The sequence below is a fragment of the Erpetoichthys calabaricus genome, chromosome 1, assembly GCF_900747795.2.
Source record: "Erpetoichthys calabaricus chromosome 1, fErpCal1.3, whole genome shotgun sequence".
In the NCBI taxonomy this organism is placed as follows: Eukaryota; Metazoa; Chordata; class Cladistia; order Polypteriformes; family Polypteridae; genus Erpetoichthys; species Erpetoichthys calabaricus.
In genome coordinates, this window is record NC_041394.2 from 172,037,377 (window position 1) to 172,053,084 (window position 15,708).

The 15,708-nt window shown below is 38.5% G+C and overlaps 1 protein-coding gene across 1 annotated transcript in view; it reads right to left on the reverse strand.

Annotated features, from left to right (window-relative positions):
• Window positions 1-15,087, reverse strand: part of ap1b1 (adaptor related protein complex 1 subunit beta 1) — a 148,431-nt gene extending 133,344 nt beyond the window's left edge. Inside the window, exon 1 of the mRNA XM_051931943.1 lies at window positions 14,954-15,087. The gene's annotated coding sequence lies outside the window, so the exon portion shown is untranslated. The remainder of the gene's footprint in view (window positions 1-14,953) is intronic.
• Between the last annotated feature and the right edge of the window lie 621 nt (window positions 15,088-15,708).

Sequence of the window (15,708 nt, forward strand, 5' to 3'; positions counted from 1 at the left end):
CATACACTGTCAGCATGACACTGCCAGATCTAAACACTAGCATGGTGAATTTCTCACGTACTAAAGTGACTTTAGCTGCAGGTGGAGGTCCCATTTTACTTTACGGTGCCATGCAGAGTTGCATTGTGGTGCAGCAGTCTATTAGCCAGCAAAAGCACTGTGAAACAGCTGTCTGTTGTTATGGTCCTACCTTTGTCCAGTCTGTTAGCGTTCACGGGATATTGTATCTTTCACTGCTGGTACAACAAATAGTTCTGTGCAAGTATCAGCCACAGCACTCACAGTGGTTATCGCTGCTCTTGTGAAAAGCATGGAGATAAATGTCATCAACTCAGAAAGGAAGAGGCAAGTTTGTTGTACCACATGAACGTCATTGTGAGAATAAAAGTGAATAACAAAGAAACAAGTGCTAACTTTTACAAGTAGCCAAAATTTACACTGAGTGTTATAAACTCAAATCAAATGTATGTTTTTATTATATTATATTATATTAAAGAGCTGCAATGTCCTTCAAGTGAGCTAACACCAGTCTCTCAAAGGTGTTCATGACCACAGATATCAAAGCAACAGGCCTGTAGTGATTCAATTCTGTTATACTGAATTTTTTGAGGACTGGTGTGATAGTGGCTTGTTTGAAGCATAAGGAAATTTCACACAACAATAATGATTTGTTGAAAGTCGGAGTAAAGACAGGAGCCAGCTGATCAGCACAGATTTTTATGCAGGAGAGTGAGACCCCATCCGGACCTGATGCTTTCTTAGGCCGGATCTATACTTCACGCGACGCAATGCATGCTGCAGCGGATGCTCCTGCTATACAAGCATTGTACTGTTTATACTTGCGTGCATACTTTACGTAAATCTGGAGTAATCCACCAGGTGGCAGTGCAAGATATTATCACGGGGTGAACAGGTTCGGCTCCGCTGTGTTGTGAATTGCCTGGAACATCCATTAAACTCCGATGTCACCTTACCACAATATCTCTGAAAAGGATGTTTAATGATTAAATCCATCAGTCTAGGGATTTGTCCATTTCAGTTAGTATTGGGCACGAGGCTGAAACCATCCCTGGACAAGGCATCAGCTCATCACAAGGTGAATACAAGCACACACATAAATGCTGGCATCATTTTAGTGTAACAAAATCTGCATATTTTTGGAAGGAAACCGGAGCACACTGTGGAAACCCAGCAGGAAAACATGTAAACTCCAGGCAGGGAATACCAGCAACGTGACTCCCTGCAAGACAGCAGCGCTACCACAGGCACCGTGTCACCCCCATATGTGTCATCATTAACAGTATTCATTATTTAGATGAAATTACCGATATATCTGTAAAGCGTAACATACATACTTCAATGCATTTCATCATGAAAGTGACATCAAGTATAAATCTAAGGAATCTAAATGTGTAGAGAGTTGGAATATCATACATTTAATGTGCTCAGTGTGGTGATCTATTACTGTTTGCCACTGCTGTCAGTACCGGAGGAAGCCCGAGAAAAAAAAGACAGCACAGAAGACGGTATGTGAGACTTTTAAAATGTATCGTGTCATTATGATCGGGAACATGCAACGCTTGAATATAAAAGCACCACGAATGCTTCTGTATGTCTGCATTTTGCTTCACCACTTCGAACCAATTCATCAAACATCGAAGCGCGCATACCGATCTCGTAGGATCTGCAAAGCGGCTTTCTGTCACATGTAGATAGTAACCAGAGACTCTGACGTCGCAGTCCAACTTTTAGCACACTGCGCCCCCGACTTTTTGCTGGTACTGCAACTCACGCACACATCGCGTTAATTTCTGAGGACCTGCTCAGAGGACGCATCAAATGAACGCTTTGAACGCATGGCAGCCATGATGCTGGTGCGTACACGTTCTGAGAGTGAAGTATAAATGAGCCCTAAGTGTGTTGTCCTTTGAAGAGCCGACACATATCCTCTTCAAAGATATTTAATGCAGGTTGAGTGGGACAATGTGTAGGGGGGAGAGTCTATAAGTCTGTACACTGAGAGGGCTGGAGATAATGTCCATTGTATTTTGGGTCTTATCAAACTTGCAGTAAAAAAACATTCAATTTAGCCAGCTGGTGATTTACTGCAATATGGGGGGATGGTTTCCTATAATTTTAATACTTTGTAGTCCTTTCCACACTGATGCAGGGTCACTGAATAAAAATAGATTTTTTAGCTTTTCAGAGTAACTCTTTTTAGCCAATCTGATTTCTTTTGTCAGTGTGTTCCTTGCCTGTCTAAAGAGTGTTCTATCCCCACTTCTATAGGCAGCTTCCTTAGCTTGATCCATGATTCCGGAAACTCAAGTTCTAATCACCAGAGGATGTCCTAAAAGTATAGGTCAAAGTGCAAGCTCTTGCACGTAAAGCAAAAATGGAAAAGAAACAACACTCTCTTCAGCAGGCAAGTGTGAAACAGAATGATTCAGCCAGTGCTCAATCACAAGATTCAAAGAAGAATCCAACCTGGTTTAGACTCAACCTGGAAATGGCCATGTAAACGCTGCTAACAGTAAAATGGTGAGGAATGAGGAAGTGCTGTACTTTGGTGAGCATTCCATTCCAAAGGATAAGAGTCCACTTGGCTTTCCTGTCAAAGTCATACTTGTCTGTCCCAGCAATATCAACTCCTTCAGAACACCTTTCTTCAGCAGCAGGGAATATTGTGGCAAAGAAAAGAGAAAGTCTGAATGCAAATCATGTAGACATGCTTACCTTCCTCTACTGTAATGCCTAACTTAACCCTTGCTGTATCTATAGCTCAGGATAGCTTTTATGTGTTACATTCAGATACAGACTGATGGAGAAAGCAAAAAAAAAAAAACTTGGTTTGTGTTTTGATCTGATTCAGACTGCCCACGTGTTTGCTATATAATCTGAAGTGTTACTTAAAGTGATATTTGCACTAATACTGGACTGCTAAACAGATTATATGTTTGTGTTACTGAAATCTAATACAAACTCTACTGTTACTTGATCTTGCATTTTTGCACTTAAGTTGTAATGCTAGGCAACCCTGATCTATAATACTTAATTCAAACTGTACTCCTTTTGTTATCAAATGTTTATTCGAACCAAAAATTATTTTCATTTGTGAAAGACATGGAGTTTGTATTCCTTTTATGCATTTTATTACACAATACAGTATTGATATTCTAATGAGAAACACTTTCATGTTTGCTTTTTGGTATTTTGTTAAATTTTACAGAGTAATCCAAAATTGATTAATTGAAAAAATAATTGCTAGACTAATCTCTCTATTATAAAAAGAAATCCTGTCCTGGAAAGCAAATGCAAGGCTACGATACGTGATCATCTCGGAAAACATTCTAAAGACCAGCGAGACCAAGGAGACTTGCCACGGTGCGTCTCGCAGGGACCGTAAACATGAGACTTGGTGCCAAGAGATTGTCCCAGGGCCGTAGCAAAAAGGACAATGGCTGTACAGGCTTTAAAAAGATCGAAGGGCAGCGCAACAGCAGCTACCATCCCCCCCAAACGCGAGCAGCGCTATACATCCTGCAAGAAAGAATTCAACCATGCCCGGGGCCAGAAATAAAAGACAGGTATTGCTTTTACAACGTCACATGAGACCAGGCAGTGAGCCATCATTTAAAACAAGTCAACAGACCTCTACGCTAGCAGTTGTTGGATTGCTTTTGGCAGGCAAGCATCATGTGTTCCCAGCTCTTAAAACAACGGCATGCGACAGGCAGAAGAGACAGTTAGCAAGCAGCAAAAAGACAGTAAATGATCCAAAGGCATATCCTTAGCGTACGTTAAGCCGCAACACCCTTCACAACACGAGCAGTAATATATGTCTGGCAAGAAAGATGTAACCACGCGCGGGGCAGGAAATAAAGAAACAAGTATTGTTTTTACAAAAGTTTTTAAAGTAAAAGTGAAAATAATGCATATGTAACAATTCACAAGAAAATAACAATCTATTTAAATTGTAGATTGCCTGCCTAAGGTAAAGTCATCCCTGATGAATGGGGACGTGGGAATGAGGGGTTCTTTCATCGGATTTGCGCTATTTCAGATGTGGAATGGCAAAATGGGGGAGGTGGCTTGATGAATGAGGTCTCCAGGACTTAAAACAAATCCAAATCATATTATGTGATATCATCTAATGTGAAATTCTACTCTGTACTTCTGTACTTTTATTTTTATACTGTATTGAGGATTTATTCTGTTCTATGTATTGTACTGTATTGTATTGACCCCCTTCTTTTTGACACCCACTGCACGTCCAACCTACCTGGAAAGGGGTCTCTCTTTGAACTGCCTTTCCCAAGGTTTCTTCCATTTTTTCCCTACAAGGGTTTTTTTTTTGGGAGTTTTTTCTGGTCTTCTTAGAGGGTCAAGGCTGGGGGGCTGTCAAGAGGCACGGCCTGTTAAAGCCCATCGCGGCACTTCTTGTGTGATTTTGGGCTATACAAAAAATAAATTTGTATTGTATATCCGGTAAACCAAACACGGGGGTTGGCGAGCGAAGCGAGCAGGGGGCGGAGACCCCTAGTAGATAAACAAAAAAGTTTTTAGGTGTAGCTTCAAAAAAAAGTGTATGAGTTGCAAAATGCGTAGGTCTGACCTCATATGGCACGAGAGCACAAAGGAGATGCACAAACATTTGAATAGGAAACATATCATGACAGGCTCTGTGAGGAGGAAGACTTGATGTCATCCCAGTAAGTTGAATGTTAATTCAACATTATGTGATAGAGACATATGGACACAATCTTTGCTAGGCTAGGCATAATGACATGACTTTCACTTTGAAGCGAGGAAGAATTCAAGTCTTAATCCAGCCCTCTACAATGTGAATAAAACATTAACATATGAAACAGAATTTCATGACAGGTGAATAAAAAAAAGTGTCATTAGGCACTAGCTAGTAAACATTCAGATTCTAATTTGCCATATTTGGATTTTTTTTTGGTCACAGTCACACTGCTAAATTATGGCCCTGCATTACAAGCTTGAGAAAACATGTAACTTTAGCATGTGTGTAAATAAATAAATAAATGTAGCAAAGAAATGCTAGCCCAAGCAGAAAACTTTTTTTTTCCTGCCTTGTATGCAAAGGAAATCATAAACTCAACAAAAATGCAGTGATGAATCCCACAGCACGTCAACTGTGACTGCAAGGCATATCGCTCATTCAGAGTCAAAAGATAGGAGTGGAAAAGTGAAAGTTCCAGACTAGTCAGCTATTGGACTTCAGCTGGCTTTTATACAGTCTGGAAGAATGTGCAAGTACTACTGCTGCAGCAAGCCTAGTTTAGCCAGTAAAACAGATTTTGTAGCACGATAACACAGCCTTAAACGTGAAAAACTAACAGAACACTACTGACAGTAAATGGCTTGCAGGAGGCTGCAACAATGTATTGGGTACAAGATGAAAATAGCCGAGTCTTTTCAGTTTAAGGAAATGAACATCAAGAAATGTCATGTTCTCATCTAAGTTTTTCTAATGTTATAATTTGATACTCATGAATGCCAAAACTAGTTGTACTTAAGTGACAGATGGTAAACTACTTCATTTTAATACTGCGATTTTAAATTTGCAGTCACTACTAGTATTTATATATTTAATATTCTATCACAGAAAAGGCAATATAGCGTCTTAAATAACGAAGTTACTTTTAATTAACAAGCCAGTGAAATTGATTTCTGTTTTTGTAGTGGTTTTGAATAGGTAAAGAGTATTGAGAAATTTCACTGGCATTGGCATCAAAGACAAAAATTCTGATATCGGGACATCACTAGTGGCAAATGGCAAGTGCATTTTGGAGACAATTCATATTTTGTCCGAAGAAATACCATGGCAATAAATTTCATTCCCATACCATTTCACTAGCATGAAATTCTCAAGTTACACAGATTCACAACACTGAAAGAACTACTGTTGAACAGTTAAGAACTGTTAAGTGTGTTACTTATGATATCGTTGGCTTGTCTGCTGCTATACTTCAGTGTGCTTCCTCTTCAGGTGCATTCATTGACCTAGTTGTGGAACACCATCTACTTTTAACACAATTAACAACCAGTCTCTCAGATTTTCAGATGAAATGCTTCCACAGAGAAGAGAATTTTGCTTGAAATTTGTAGGAACCTTCTTCTGCTGAATGTGGTGCAGCTGCCACCATAATTTGCCTACTCAAAAACAGTACAGAGTCACTGCAAGGTATGTGGGGGAGAAGCAAGTAGAAATAGTTGATTAAAAAAATTTTAAATTTCATGTTTTGTTGATTACATTGATTAATCGCAGCAGCCCTAATTTTGTCATTACTGTTATTTTAATATGTCATTGTTACAAACATATTTAAACAAATTAAAAAGGAACAGTTTGTCTTTAATGAATTAAACAAAAATGCTCCAACTTTGAAAACAGTGAAGCAAGTCCACAAGTGCACCTTCACGTTACACGCTGTGTATACTAATATCAATTGCTTTACATTTTAAGTTAAATTATTAATAGAAATCGAGAATTGCAAAAATACATTTGCTCTGGGGGCAAGTGAGAAAATCACATTATTGTCTAAAGACAGTGTTAACATTCCATAACACTGAGTATTAAGTCGGAAGGCTTATTTTAAGACTGCAGTTCATAAAATCTTGCCACTCTTCTGGAGCAGTCACTTTAGATGTATCACAGTTAATTTATAAAATTGTTGCAGAGTTTCCAAACTCCTTAAAGCCTGCACACTGCACTGAATGTGTACAGTAAGGTTGAAGTCATTTTGGTAGCCAGGGAACCTAAAGAATAAAAAGTGGTGCATAAAAAGTAAACAACTAGGTTACAGCGTGCCCTCTTGGAAAATACACAATAATTTAATTTGCTTCTTGACTGGATGTCATAAAGCCTTTGGTACCTATGGATTACTGGCAGTCCACCCACTGCTTTTAATGATAGGGGAAAACACACAATGGCTTGGGGCTAATGTTCCTCACAATCAGCTGAATAAGTCAGGGTGTGGGGTAGGGGAGAGAGAGAGTGTAAGTGCATGATGAGAGGTCAGAAGGGCATATATTGGTTTTGCTTTGTAAGTGAATTAGCAAACCCAGATATGCTACTGGGCTATTATATTTGTGTTACTCTTGTTTTTATTTTTTTATTTCTGTGTAAAACAACTTCCAAATTTGGAGATTTAAAACTGTAGAATCTAATGAGTTTCAAGCCCTTGATACAGTGTATTTCAATAAAACTACCAATCATGATGGGATTTTACAATTAGTCTTCAACAAAATAAAACCAGATTGCTTATTAACTTCTACTAGCATATTCTTTGAGATGGGAGTAGTACCTCAATGACTGAAAAGTTATAATGAGAGATCATTGAGAGGGAATTTGATACTGATCTACACCAAAGATTATTTCTAAAACTAGAAGCGATTGACATAAGATAAAATTTACAAAACTGAATTTAATTTTGGTTAATAGGCCAGTGACAATGAGTGCAGGTGAGAGGAGAATTCTTTGCATAGAGTGGAGTCCCTCAGTGATCTGTGTTCTAATGTCACTGGTACCGCTATATTTATCAAGCTTAGCATACTTGCAGATGTGAATAAAACTGGAGGAGTAGCAATTAATGAGAAAGCAGCAGAAACAATTGTGCTGTTACTGAGAGTCAGATCAGGGTGAGGGGTGATGTTAGAGCGTGTGAGCTTATTCAGTGCAGCAGGAACAACGTTCATGTTGATCTTTTTTTTCTTTCAGTACATATGTCTTCCCCGTTTATTTTATATATTTAGTGACTTCTCTGCCTGTCTGTCTCTCTATTACGCAGTGCTCTGTCTGTCTGTGTGTTATGGATCTTAAAAATAACAGTTATAAGGACAGTTGTTCATGTTCATTTCAGTCTCAATTGTTAAAAAAATATTTTAAAAGGAGCATCCCACATGAAAATATAACGATTTCATTAACTGACAGTGCATACCAATTTATAAATTTTATGTCTGTTTGAGGTTAAAAAGAAAAAAAAAAAAAAAGTAACAGTTTATCCCCAGTGGGGAATCGAACTCGGGTCTGTGAGGCACGGCAAGGCTACTGCACTTTGAGAAGCAAATCTTAGCGCGCTACACCACGGAAACTGTTGTGTCATCCTTGAACGTTTTGTGAAAGTGTTTATTTGATCTTTGGAACTCCGGCTTTACACATTCTATAGTTTATGCCTATATTTTGTAACATTTATTACTAAAATATGAAAAAGTTTCTGTTTTAACAATGTGTTTACACAGATTACTGTAGAAACGGAACACACATGAAATGCGTGTGTTCCAAATAACGATCTATTATTTCCACTCTAAAACTCCACTTCACTCCCAGATAATCAATCAAGGCATGAGCTGGGAGAAGTTCGTGCACGTTGTAAGTTGGTGTGGGGATGGAATAGCCGGCTGCTGGCAGCTTGTCTTTATCAGCACATTTAGATGACAAAAGACGCTGGTGGAGAGGTGTGAATGGATTTAAGGTGGGCCGGATCTACAAGTTTTTTCGTAGGTTCTGGTAATTCTAGTGTTAAGGGACAGTAAGTAGTTGTGCAGGGCAATTTACAAACAGAGACCTGCCTCGATGGCGCCGATTACACTCATTCGCAAAGACTTCCACTCTCCCAGGAGCCGACAGGGGACATGAAGTGTCACAAACAGTGTGAGAAGAGAGGACGCTGCCTGAAACTGTGAAGCTGTCGACTCGGCGGAGAAGCTCTACATTCCGCACCTCCCAGCGTCCACTTTGTTTTCCTAATCTCTTCTATTATCAAGTACTGCCAACTAAAAAAATTTACAATGTGGCAGTTTCAGCAACAGTCACGTCGACGAATAAATAAAACTTTTCTAGTCAAAACGCGCCTGGCGTCGGACGGCTCAGAGCTGTAGTCCAGACAGGAAGGCTGGGAGAGGGCGACGCGGAGCGCACTTCTATGGGATAGATCAGTGTGTTTGTGTTTACTTCTTTTCAACAGCAGTAAAATAACTCTCACACAAATAATAACAATTCGTAAAGACGATATAAAAATGGCGTCTACAAACAAAGTGATCAGTTCTTGTATTATAATATGTTCTGTGGTCACAGGTAATTTCCATATAGTGTGGTCATACGTAATTTCCATTTCATACGTAATTTCCATATCACGTGGTCATACGTAATTTCTGTTTCAAACGCGAAAAGAATTTTATATAGATTGCTGTACATGGATACAGAGCTTTTTTGAAACATGTTTCAAACTTTGACTTTCAAGGTAATTAGATTTTTTGCATGTGACAAAAATATAACTGTGTCTATCTTGCAATGGGGGCGGCACGGTGGCGCAGTGGGTAGTGCTGCTGCCTCGCAGTTGTGAGACCTGGGGACCTGGGTTCGCTTCCCGGGTCCTCCCTGCGTGGAGTTTGCATGTTCTCCCCGTGTCTGCGTGGGTTTCCTCCCACAGTCCAAAGACATGCTGGTTAGGTGGATTGGCGATTCTAAATTGGCCCTAGTGTGTGCTTGGTGTGTGGATGTGTTTGTGTGTGTCCTGCGGTGGGTTGGCACCCTGCCCGGGATTGGTTCCTGCCTTGTGCCCTGTGTTGGCTGGGATTGGCTCCAGCAGACCCCCCGTGACCCTGTGTTCGGATTCAGCGGGTTGGAAAATGGATGGATGGATTGATATCTTGCAATGTTAATATTTTTCTAGGTCAACTAATAATAAAATAACACTTCAAAGACAATTAAAATTAAGTTACATAAAGACTACTCTTTCAAACATATATCAGAAAATGTGGATGTTCTTATCTCATTTACCCAGATGACACAGTCAGTCAACATCAATTTCCCTAGTCATGCAGTTAAAAAACAGACATACTACAATATTCCAAGAAGCATATCTGGGCATCTTGAATGTGCAAATAACTAAATGTGCCAATATGGATTAGCAGCCTTCTCTAGCTTGTAATATTTTATTACATTCTTATACTGGATACCAACAAAACATACAAAGTCGATTTATAATTATTTTGCTCTATTAACGGAGATTTTTCCAATGCACTCACATTAACATTGAAAAATTGAGCACAGCATATTTCAAATTAAATGAAGACCAAAGCAAATTAGGGGAGGTGCTACAATAACTAATGATGCAACACATTACTTATTAAAAATAACAGGAGTATATAACTGACTAAAGTCTCAAATACAAACACTACATATACCAAAACAGAATTCCAAAACACATAGTCTATCATTATAAGGCACAGTGTAGTCACATAAAAACAAATAAAAAAAACAGAATGTGATGAAATATAAAAAAATAAGAATGTCCTGTTATCAATGTTTTACAATAAGAAGACAAAATGACATATTTAATTCTACTGTTTCACATATCATACCAAAATGATTTAATGTTTGCAAAATTTGCAAACCTCAGCTACACTTTTTCTTCATATATAGAAAATGTGTGAACAGTGACTTAGTCTGTACAAGTAAATACACTTGTCAATGTTCTACAAGTAAAATGTTAAATTTCTAGCAAATCACTTATTTTTCCCATGCAGACTTAATTTTGAATTATACTACAGAGCTGTGTTATGCAATGCAAAAAGTATTTAAGAACATAAATAAGATATACAAATTAGAAAAATTAAAAGTCTTTGTTTATAAATTTGTGTTATTAGAGTGTTTATTACAAATAAGATCAGGGTCAGGTAACAGAGTTCTTTCCACTGTAAAGTCTAAGTTAAATGTTAACATTTGTATTACATGATTCTTTCTGCATTCATTAAGTAAAAGACAATTTGAGGCTTTAATAAAAATAAATAAGTAAATCTCTATTATATAAAAAAGTCCTGGGATGAGATGTGACTTTTTCAGAGAGATACTTTCAAGTCCCGCTAGACGAGACTTTGTGCCAAGAGATTTAACCACGCCCGGGTCCGGAAATAAAAGACAAAGAGTAGATGACAAAGTAGAACGTCGTAAAGAGGTTCCAAAATGTTGGCACGATACACATGCAGAGCAGGTTAGAGATAATTAAAGTAATAAAATTCGAAAGTCACAAAAAAATGACAGTAAAGATTGCATTAGCGCAAACAGAAATTATTACTCGGTGAAATAACGGAACAGCGAAAAGAGATCGAATAAATTGTTCGAATTTAAACTTTAAGTCAGAGACTTGTAGATTGTCTAATTTGTGTTGCCATCACGGAAAAGTAGTGTTTCTTCCCAATGAAGAGGCATATCCATGAAAATTGAAACATTTGTTGTTGGGTGAAAGTGAAATCCACATGCGTGAGCGGTAGAGTCACGAAGTGGCTGGTGAATAGTGCAGGCCAGGAGGTTGGCGAGCGAAGCGAGCAGGGGATGAAGACCCCAAGTAATACTTAAAATATTTCCAAAATATTAGGGATGCACCGATACCGAAACGGGTATCTGGTATCGGCCTCGATACCACATTTTCTAAAGTACTCGTACTCGTTAAAAGTCCCCCGATACCGGGGACCGATACCACGGTCTGAGAAATGTCTATGTTTGAGCGGCGTGTAAGGGGTTAATCACAGGCGTCGAGTGCCCGCCCCCAGGCCCCGGCTGCAGCTCAGAGCGGGGAGAAGGTGAGGCGAGAGATGTCAGCCGTGTGGAACTATTTCAGAGTGAATGAAGACGACAAAACAAAGGCAGACTGCAAATTGTGCTCAGCGAAATTGTCCAGAGGAGGCTCAAAAGGTAGCGCATTTAACACAAGTAATTTAATCAAGCACCTAAAATCCCAACACGACAACGAGTACAAAGAGTTTACCCACGCTTCTAAACTAACACAACCCACGCTGCAGCAAACTCTTGCAAGACAAGAGAAAATGTCCAGAGACAATCCACGTGCTGTGAAAATAACACAGGCAATTATCGAGTACATTGCATTGAGTGACCAGCCACTCTTGGAGGTAGAAAATGTGGGATTCCTGCGTCTCCTCCATGTTCTGGAGCCCAGATATGATGTCCCAAGCCGCCGCTACATGACTGACACGGAGCTGCCTAAACTACACGACTCCGTGAAAAAACATATCCACAGCCTACTGCAACCCTCCTCTGCGTTTAGTTTCACCACGGATATTTGGACAAGCAGTGTTAGCCCCGTGTCGCTAATTAGCCTAACCTCCCAGTGGATAGACGAGAGTTTCTTGTTTTTTTTTGTTAAGTTATATGACTAAAGCTGTTACCTGTAAATTTAAATAATGTTTTTATTAAGTACTCGGTACCGGCGAGTACTGAAATGCAAGTACTCGTACTCGTTTTCCAAAAAAGTGGTATCGGTGCATCCCTACAAAATATTGCTAAATATGTAATGACTAACACATACAGGTATTAAGAATTGAATGTAAAAAAGAGGCTTAGAATTCAGCACATCACACAAAAAAAGATACAACAGTACCAAGCCAATTATTTTAACCTGAAAAAATTTCTGTCTTAAAGACTTTCAATATGTCAGTTCTTTGACTAAATTACTTTAGAACAACATGTTAAGGGAACATCTATGAAAAATTCAGATAATGGAACAATCCAATTATCCTGGATAACAGGATACTCAAAATGTATTCCATCAGGACTACATACAAAAATACGAAAGTATTAATAAATTTGTTCCTGTCTCACATCTACAGAGACATTGGACAGAATACTGGCCCAGTTAATGTCTAAGTAGAGTTTGCACATTCTTCCTATGCCCACATGAGTTACTTGCATTCTACATCCCAACTATGTCTGCATTAAGTTAACTTGCACCTCTAAACTTAGTTATTTGTGTGAGCATAAACTGACATGAACTGATGTCCAAGGAAGTATTTATTTTGCCATTTGTTCATTGTGGCTTAAAAAGGATAAGTGTCCCCAAAACTCTGCCTTGAAATAAGCAGGTTCAGAAAATTAACAGGTGGATAAACAACTATGCTGGATAAACACTGAAGCTGAACATATTAATTAAGCACAAGCCAATTGCTGCTAACACCATCTTATATAAGAAAGCAAATTAACTTTCCCCTGTTTCAGGAACAACTATAACAAAGTCAGTTAACTTCCTGGCCAGCAAATATTGGTCTTGATTCATGATATTTTTTAGCTAAACAATGAAATAAACTGACAGAATTTCAACAGGAGGTTGGGAGCATGCGCGGATAGCTTGTTGCCGCACCCTCCACATGCCGAACCACATGGAGTGGGACCCGAGTGCAGCAGGTAACACCTCAGCACCACACTGGAACAGTGTGAGGTTCTTTAATGGTGGCTGGAGTGCCAATCCTGCCACCAAACCCCCAAGTTTTCCCTGTAAGTTGGAAGACCCGCTTGGTGGGCTGGATGCCAACAGAAAAAAAAACTAAGAACATAATGATAAAAAGTTCTTCTTTATAGGGTGGTGTTTAGGTCTAATCTAATCTTGCTGCTGAAATCACAGGTTACTGGTAGCCAGAATTGTTACTTTCTGTTTATACATTTTCTTAGGAGGTTTATAAATTAGTTTGGGGTGGCAGAAAGCACAATGGTTACTCTGTGAATTCAGGTTTAAATACAAAGACAACCACTGTCAATGTGGATCATGCACCTTATTCTTCTGTCAAAATATTTGTGAATGTAAAGTGTTACCACTTGGTGGACTTGCTTTGACATCAGGCTCATTTTATTTATATGTAACCACCTATGTGCTACCATAAAAAAAACTCAGCTTTTACATTTAATACCAGAACTTTTACTAAGTTCAGTCTGTCATTATATGCACACAAACACAACCAACCAGGACAGATGTTAGTGTTCATGTCATACAATATATTTTGGATTATTGTAGACAATCAAGTAATGTAGTAAACATGCAAGAAAGGACAGAGCTCCTGGAACCATATACTAGTGCCTAAATACTGCACAACAGCAACAGTACCTGCAATATTCTGCAATAAATGAGCAATAAAATCTAAATCATATCAATTCTTATTCAGGATCAAAATAATAATCCCTCTGATTTTTTTGTTTCCTCAAAGTATGCTGTTAGTGAAGGAAATGTCAGAGTGCATATCAATTTGAAAAGAGGTTAAAGCAAAATTACATGACATTGGTCAGTGAGATTCTTAAATATCTGAAAATGAAATTTCATAAACCACAGTTCTATAAATGGGGTTTCTTTACAAAATGTTATTTGCAGAATTTGTTAGGGCAGCCTGCATTACGAATACGAAGAAAAAATATTGTATTATGCTTAAGAATAACAAGTATTTTTTTAGCTTGGCTGAAATGATTAAATGCAACATATCCTTAAAATCTACCTATTCAATTCAGGGGCGCAGATGGAATAGGCTATTATTACAAAAAACAGGTGAATGAAATAAAGATCTAAGCAAAATATACAGTGTGAGACTGCGAGAGCTGTTTCAGGTTTGCAGTAACTCTCTGTAAAAGGGTGACTGTACACAATACGGTAACACTGTAATATGTTCAAATGAATCGTTACGGATGCAAACTATCTGTTCTTAACAGGTCCAAATTAAACGTCTGGAATGAAGGAATGTTACGGCGGAGTGAGCAGTGAAACATTCGCAAATATATTCTTTACTTTACGGATTACATTTGCAAACTACCACCACGTACAGTACATAGGATGAATGACTCGCGAGCTACAAACCTTGATGTCATAAGGAACAGGCACAAAGTTATACGGATTTCGAACACGCGGAGGATCTTTTCAAATAAAACGGAACTCCGTTGCAACACTGGAAATTCTGCAGGGTACTTTATTTTCTGGACTTATAGAAAAGAACATTTCCATTTCTTCCACTAATCCTAAAATCCTCCCCTCCCCCGTGTTGTTACGGCAATCATCTGATCCCTACTTCCGGCGAAGTGCTTCCGCAATAATTCTAACACGATAGTATTTAGATTGAAAAAAAACTCTGGATAAAAAGACCGTTTCTGTTCTCCTACCTTTCAAGCAGAGAGTCTTAATCACAAGAATGATCGCAAAAGAGCTTAAAGGATGATCCCCGATATCCTTGTCCTCTTGAAGGTTCAAAATGTCCGACCAGGCGGTTCTGTCACCTGCTAAGCGGAAGCGGATTGAAAGCCACTTCCGGCGTATCCTTGTCCTACACTTGTGCCACCTGTAGGGAGGGTTATGCTGAAACACATCTCCTGAACTCGACTTTAAAATTTTAAAAAGTTTTAGGGAGATCTATCAAACTGCCCAATAGTAAATAACTAGTTGCAAGCTATTTGTTACGTCTTCTGCAGATCTTCCAAAGGACATGCTGATAATTCAAGGTATACAACTCTTGACTTTAATTTGATTTTGTTAAGTTATATTTGTCAATTGTATTTGTCCAATTTATATATTTATTGTGTGAATACTACCGTATGTGTATTTTAGTAGCTTATGGGCTGAACTTTAAGCTCAAACTTAGAAGTAGTACTATCAATGCTTCTTTTCTTTGTTACCATAAATAAGTACAGTAAGTGGCTTAATTCAAAGTTAGACCCTTTCAGCTTTAATAGACATATTAAACACACTGATTAAGTATTTATAGTGAAATAGGCAAAATAAATATGAAATGTGTTTAGTACTGCTACCTGGAAGATTTCAGAGTCCTAAGTTTGAATACTGATCAGGCTACTGTCTGTGTGATGTTCACACATTTCTCCATGTACATTATGCATGGGTTACTCTCTGAATACCTTAGTTT